This window comes from Rattus rattus, chromosome 2 (assembly GCF_011064425.1).
Source record: "Rattus rattus isolate New Zealand chromosome 2, Rrattus_CSIRO_v1, whole genome shotgun sequence".
Classification (NCBI taxonomy): domain Eukaryota; kingdom Metazoa; phylum Chordata; class Mammalia; order Rodentia; family Muridae; genus Rattus; species Rattus rattus.
The window spans coordinates 115,433,603-115,441,280 of record NC_046155.1 but is presented as its reverse complement, the minus strand read 5'-3'; positions in this window follow the sequence as shown (position 1 = coordinate 115,441,280).

Genomic DNA, 7,678 nt, shown 5'->3' with positions numbered 1-7,678 from the left:
TTGCATTTCCCTGATGACTAAGAATGGTGATCGTTTCTTTAAGTTCTTCTTGGCCATTCAGTATTCCACAGTTGATAATTCCTTGTTAAGCTCTGTACCCCATTTTTAATAGGATCATTTGACTCTCTGGAGTCTAACTTCTTGAAATCTTTGTATATATTGGATATAAGCCCTCTATCATGTAGGATTAAGTAAGGATTGGGAAAGAATTGGTAAAGATCTTCTCCCAATCTGTTGGTTGCCATTTTGTCATAATGATTTGTCCTTTGACTTATAGAAGCTTTGCAATTTTGTCAGTCCCATTTTTCAATTTTTGATCTTAGAGCCTAAGCCATTAGTATTATATTCAGGAAATTTTCCCCAGTGCCCATGTGTTGGAGGCACTTCCCCACTTTTTCTTCTATTAGTTTGAGAATATCTGGTTTTTTGTGGAGGTCCTTGTTCCACTTGAACTTCAGCTTTGTACAGAGCAATAAAAATGGATTGATTTGCATTCTTCTACACACTGACCTCCAGTGGAACCAACACCATTTGTTAAAAATGCTATCTTTTTTCCACTGGATGATTTTAGCTCTTTTTTCAAAGATCAAGTGACCATAGGTGTATGGGTTCATTTCTGGGTCTTTAATTCTATTCCTCCCATCTACCTGCTTGTCTCTGTACCAATACCATTCAGTTTTTATCACTATTGCTCTGCAATACTGCTTGAGGTCAGGGAAGTTGTTTTTACCAGAAGTTCTTTTTTTTTTTCTCCATTTTTATTAAATTGGGTATTTCTTATTTACATTTCGATTTTTATTCCCTTTCCCGGTTTCTGGGCCAACATCCCCCTAACCCTTCCGACTCCCCTTCTGGGGAGTCCCCTACCCATTCTCCCCCCCATTACTGCCCTCCCTCCAACAATCACGTTCACTGGGGGTTCAGGACCAAGGGCTTCCCCTTCCACCGGTGCTCTTACTAGGCTATTCATTGCTACCTATGCAGTTGGGGCCCAGGATCAGTCCATGTATAGTCTTTAGGTAGTGGCTTAGTCCCTGGAAGCTCTGGTTGGTTGGCATTGTTGTTCATATGGGGTCTCAAGCCCCTTCAAGCTCTTTTAGTCCTTTCTCTGATTCCTTCAATAGATGTCCCGTTCTCAGTTCAGTGGTTTGCTGCTGGCATTCACCTATGTATTTGCTGTATTCTGGCTGTGCTCTCAGGAGAGATCTACATCCAGTTCCTGTCAGCCTGCACTTCTTTGCTTCAACTATCTAATCTAGTTTGGTGGCTGTATATGTATGGGCCACATGTGGGGCAGGCTCTGAATGAGTGTTCCTTCAGCCTCTGTTCTACACTTTGCCTCCCTATTCCCACCCAAGGGTATTCTTATTCCCCTTTTAAAGAAGGAGTGAAGCATCCATATTTTGGTCATCCTTGAGTTTCATGTGTTCTGTGCATCTAGGTCTACCAAAAGTTCTTATATTGTTGAGGATAGTTTTGGCTATCCTGGGATTTTTGTTATTCCAAATGAATTCAAGTTTGTCTCCGTTTAGTTTGATGTTGGCTACTGGTTTGCTGTATATTGCTTTTACTATGTTTAGATAGGGGTCTTCAATTCCTTATCTTTCCAAGACTTTTAACATGAAGGGGGACTGAATTTTTTCAAATGCTTTGTCAGCATCTAATGAGGTGACCATGTGGTTTATTTCCTTTGAGTTTGTTTACATAGTGGATTACATTGATGAATCTCCATATGTTGAACCATCCCTGCATCTCTGGGATGAAACCTACTTGATCATGATGGATGATTATTTTGATGTGTTCTTAGATCCCATTTGCAAAAATTTTATTGAGTATTTTTGTGTCAATATTCATAAGGGAAATTGGTCTGGTGTTCTCTTTCTTTTTGGGTATTCATATGGTTAAGGTATAAGCATAATTGTGGCTTCATAGAACAAATTGGTTAGTTCCTACTCTTTTTATTTTGTAATTTAGTTTGAAGAGTATTGGCATTAGGTCTTCTTTGAAGGTCTGCTAGAAGTGTGCACTAAACCCATCTGGCCTTGGGATTTTTTTGGTTGGGGGAATTTTAATGACTGTTTCTACTTCTTTAGATGATTTATCTGATCCTGATTTAAATTTGGTACTTGGTATCTGTCTAGAAAATTGTCCATTTTGTCCAGATTTTCCAGTTTTGTTGAATGTAGGCTTTTGTAGGAGGATCTGATGACTTTTTGAATTTTCTCAGATTCTGTTATTATGTCTCCCTTTTCATTTCTGATTTTGTTAATTTGGATCCTCCCTCTGTGCCCTCTGGTTAGTCTGGCTAAAGGTTTATCTATCTTGTTGATTTTTCTCAAAGAACCAGGTCCTGGGGTTTTTTTGTTTCTTTAAATAGTCCTTTTTGTTTCTACTTCGTGTAATTCAGCCATGAATTTGATCATTTCCTGCCGTCTACTCCTCTTTGCTCTTTGTTCTAGAGTGTTTAGGTGTGCTGTCAAGCTGTTGGTGTATGATTTCTCCAGATTCTTCTTGTAAGCAGTCAGAGATATGAGTTTTCCTCTTAGCACTGCTTTCATTGTGTCCCATAAGTTTTGGTAAATTGTATCTACATTTTCATTAAATCTAAATTCTTTAATTTCATTATTTCTTTCTTGACCAAGTTGTCATTGAGTAGAGCATTGTTCAACTTCCATGTTTATGTGGGCTTTCTGACTTTTTGTTGTTATTGAAGACCAGCCTTATTCCATGGTGATCTGATAGGATACTTGGGATTACTTCAATCTACTTGTATCTGTTGAGGCCTGGTTTTTTTGTTGTTGTTGTTGTTGTTGTTGTTTGGGTTTTTTTGTTGTTGTTGTTGTTCTTTTTGGGGTTTTTTTGAGCAATTATATCAGCAACTTTGGAGAAGGTACTCTAAGTGCTGAGAATAAGGTATATTCTTTTATTTTGAGATGAAATGTTCTATAGATATCTGTGAAATCCTCTTGATTCATAACTTCTGTTAGTTTCTCTATGTCTCTGTTTAGTTTCTTTTTCCATGATCTATTTGATGAAAATGGATTGTTGAAGTCTCCCACTATTATTGAGTGAGGTGCAATGTGTGCTTGGATCTTAAGTAAGGTTTCATTTATTAATATAGTTGCCCTTCCATATGGAGCATATATATTCAGGACTGAGCGTTCATCTTGGTGGATTTTTACTTTGATGAATATGAAGTGTCCTTCCTTGTCTTTTTTGATAACTTTTGGTTGAAAGCCAATTTTATTCAATATTAGAATACTACTCTGGTATACTTAGGACACGCAGAGGCAGCAGTCCTCTGGGACAGGGCACTCCCTGTTTCTGGCTGTGCCCGGAACTGAACTGATACCATTCCACAGTTCCCTGCACCCAAATGCCGTGGGGAAGGGAGATGAACACCCGGAAGTGCAGACCATCCTGAGACCGTAGGACAGACTGCCACTTCTGCACACCTCTGCCCACATCCCTGGTCCAAGAGAAAACTGCATAGTGCCTCTGGAGACCGAAATATAGGAACAGTCAGCTGCCGGTACCTATGATTCTGGTCTGTGCCCAGAACTAAACTGAACTGGTCAAACAGCTCCCTGTAATGAAATCCCATGGAAGAGAGTGCTGGGCCTTCACAAGTGCAGACACTTCTGAGAAATAAGAGGAGACTACACTCTGCCCACATTCCTAACCCAAGAGGAAATCCCCTAGTACCAGCTGTGGCCCCTGGGTGAAAGGACCTAAGAGCACTCAAGGGCAGGACTCATCTGATTCGACTCTCTCCTAGAGCTAAAAGACAGTTACCAGAAGTGCCTTCACAACTGAGAGCACAGAACGTGTTCCCAGAAATGGCTGAAAGAAAACAGGAAAACAGTTCTACAGGAGGCTGACACATAGGCCTACAGGAGGGTCAAGCCACTGCCAGAAACAGCAAGAAAAGCTAACACTAGAGGCAAGCACAGGAACCTAAGCAACAGAAACCAAGACTACTTGGCATCATCAGAGCCCAGTGCTCTGACCAAAGAAAACACTGGATATCCAAACACACCCGGAAACAAAGATTTAGATTTAAAATCACAGTTTTGATAATGATGGAGGACTTTAAGAAATGCGAACAACACAAGTAAACAAATAGAAGTCCTTAAGAGGGAACACAAAAATCCCTGTAAGAATTACAGAATAACACAACCAAACAGGAGAAGGCATTGAACAAAACAGTCCATGATTTAAAAATGGGAATAGAAACAATAGAGAAAGCACAAAGAATATCCTCTGATTCTGTAGTTATGTCTCCCTTTTCATTTCTGATTTTGTTAATTTGGATGCAAACTCTGTGTCCTCTCATTAGTCTGGCTAAGGATTTATGTATCTTGTTGATTTCCTCAAAGAATTAACTTTTGCTTCTCTTAATTCTTTGTATGGCCCTTTTTGTTTCTACTTGGTTGATTTCAGCTCTGAGTTGATTATTTCCTGCCTTCTACTCCTGTTGCATATATTTGCTTCTTTTTGTTATAGAGTTTTTAGATTTGCTGTCAAGCTGCTGATATATGCTTTCTCCTGTTTCTTTCTGGAGGCACTCAGAACTATGAGATTTCCTCTTAGCCTAGCTTGCATTGTGTCCCAAAAGTTTGAGCATGTTGTACCTTCATTTTCATTAAATTCTAAGAAGTCTGTAATTTCTTTCTTTATTTCTTCTTTGACCAGGTTATCATTGAGTAGAGCATTGTTCAACTTCCATGTATATGTGGGCATTCTTCCCCTATTTCTATTAAAGACCAGATTTAGCCCATGGTGCTCTGATAGGACACATGGGATTATTTCTATCTTTCAGTATCTGTTGAGGCCTGTTTTATAACCAATTATATGGTCAATTTTGGAGAAAGTACCATGAGGTGGTGAGAAGAAGGTATATCCTTTTGTTTTAGGACAGAATGTCAAAAAGTCATCAGATCCTAGTACAAAAGCCTATATTCAACAAAACTTGAAAATCTGCAGGAAATGGACAATTTCCTAGTCAGAATCCGGGTACCGAAGTTAAATCAGGAACAAATAAACCATTTAAACAACCCCATGACTCCTAAAGAAATAGAAACAGTCATTAAAAGTCTCCCAACCAAAAAGAGCCCAGGTCCAGATGGGTTCAGTGCAGAATTCTATCAGACCTTCATAGAAGACCTCACACCAATACTATCCAAACTATTCCACAAAACTGAAACAAATGGAGCACTACCAAATTCCTTCTATGAAGTCACAATTACCTCTTATACCTAAACCACACAAAGACCCAACAAAGAAAGAGAAATTCAGACCAATTTCCCTTATGAATATCAATGTAAATATAGTCAATAAAATTCTGGCAAACAGAATGCAAGAGCACATCAAAACAAGCATCCACCATGATCAAGTAGGCTTCATCCCAGGCATGCAGGGATGGTTTAATATACAGAAAACCATCAACATAATCCATTATATAAACAAACTGAAAGAACAAAACCACATGATCATTTCATTAGATGCTGAAAAAGCATTTGACAAAATTCAACACCCCTTCATGATAAAAGTCCTGGAAAGAATAGGAATCCAAGGTCCATATTGAAACATAGTTAAAGCCATATACAGCAAACCAGTAACTAATATTAAACTAAATGGAGAGAATCTTAAGGCAATCCCACTAAAATCAGGGACTAGACAAGGCTGCCTACTCTCTCCCTACTTATTGAATATGGTTCTTGAAGTTCTAGACAGAGCAATCAAACAACAAAAGGAGATCAAGTGTATACAGTTTGGAAAAGAAGAAGTCAAAATGTTACTATTTGCAGATGATACGATAGTATACTTAAGTGATACCAAAAGTTCCACCAGAGAACTACTAAACCTGATAAACACCTTCAGCAAAGTGGTTGGGTATAAAATTAACTCAAATAAATCAGTAGCCTTCCTCTACACAAAAGAGAAATAAGCTGAGAAAGAAATTAGGGAAACAAAACACTTCATATTAGTCCCAAATAATATAAAATACCTCGATGTCACTTTCACCAAGCAAGTAAAAGATCTGTATGATAAGAACTTCAACCCTCTGAAGAAAGAAATTGAAAAAGACCTCAGAAGATGAAAAGATCTCATGCTCATGGATTGGCAGGATTAGCATAGTAAAAATGGCCATTTTACCAAAAGCGATCTACAGATTCAATGCAATCCCCATCAAAATACCAATCCAATTCTTCAGAGAGTTAGACAGAACAATTTGAAAATTCATCTGGAATAACAAAAAACCCAGGATAGCTAAAACTATCTTCAACAATAAAAGGACTTCTGGGCCAATCACTATCCCTGAACTCAAGTAGTATTACAGAGAAATAGTGATAAAAAAAACTGCATGGTATTGGTACAGAGACAGACAAATAGACCAGTGGAATAGAATTGAAAACCCAGAAATGAACCCACACACCTATGGTCACTTCATTTTTGAAAAAGGAGACAAAACCATCCAATGGAAAAAAGATAGCATTTTCAGCAAATGGTGCTGGTTCATCCTGAGGTCAGCATGTAGAAGAATGCATATTGATCCATGCTTATCACCATGTACAAAGCTTATGTCCAAGTGGATCAAGGACCTCCACATCAAACCAGATACACTCAAACTAATAGAAGAAAAAGTGGGGAAGCATCTCGAACACATGGGCACTGGAGAAAATTTACTGAACAAAATACCAATGGCTTATGCTCTAAGATCAAGAATCAACAAATGGGATCTCATAAACCTGCAAAGCTTCTGTAAGGCAAAGGAACTGTTGTTAGGACAAAATTGTAACCAACAGAATGGGAAAAGATCTTCACCAATCCTACAACAGATAGAGGGCTTATGTCCAAAATATACAAAGAACTCAAGAAGTTAGACTGCAGGGAGACAAATAACCCTATTAAAAAATGGGGCTCAACACCCGCGGATCCCGGCCCGCAGCAGCTCTCTGCTCCCAGACCCCGTGGGAGAGAGACCTCACCGCCTGGTCAGGTGGGCACTCCTGAGGCTGCAGAGCGAAAGAGAACACCAACACTGCCCACCCCTGCCCACATCCCTGGCCCAAGAGGAAACTGTATAAGGCCTCTGGGTGCCCGTGGGGGAGGGCCCAGGAGCGGCAGGACCCCTGCCTGAGACACCGCCGGAACCTGAAGGAAACAGACCGGATAAACAGTTTTCTGCACCCAAATCCCGTGGGAGGGAGAGCTAAACCTTCAGAGAGGCAGACACGCCTGCGAAACCAGAAGAGACTGCTCTCTGCACACACATCTCGGACGCCAGAGGAAAACACCGGAGGCCATCTGGAACCCTGGTGCACGGAGGCTCCCGGAAGGGGAGGCGCAGATCTTCCTGGTTGCTGCCGCCGCAGAGAGCCCGTGGGCAGCACCCCGAGAGCGCACTTGAGCCTCGGGACCACAGGTAAGACCAACTTTTCTGCTGCAAGTGACCTGCCTGGTGAACTCAAGACACAGGTCCACAGGAACAGCTGAAGACCTGTAGAGAGAAAAAACTACATGCCCGAAAGCAGAACACTCTGTCCCCATAACTGACTGAAAGAGAGGAAACAGGTCTACAGCACTCCCTGACACACATTAGGCTTATAGGACAGTTTAGCCACTTGTCAGAAATAGCAGAACAAAGTAACACTAGAGATAATCTGATGGCAAG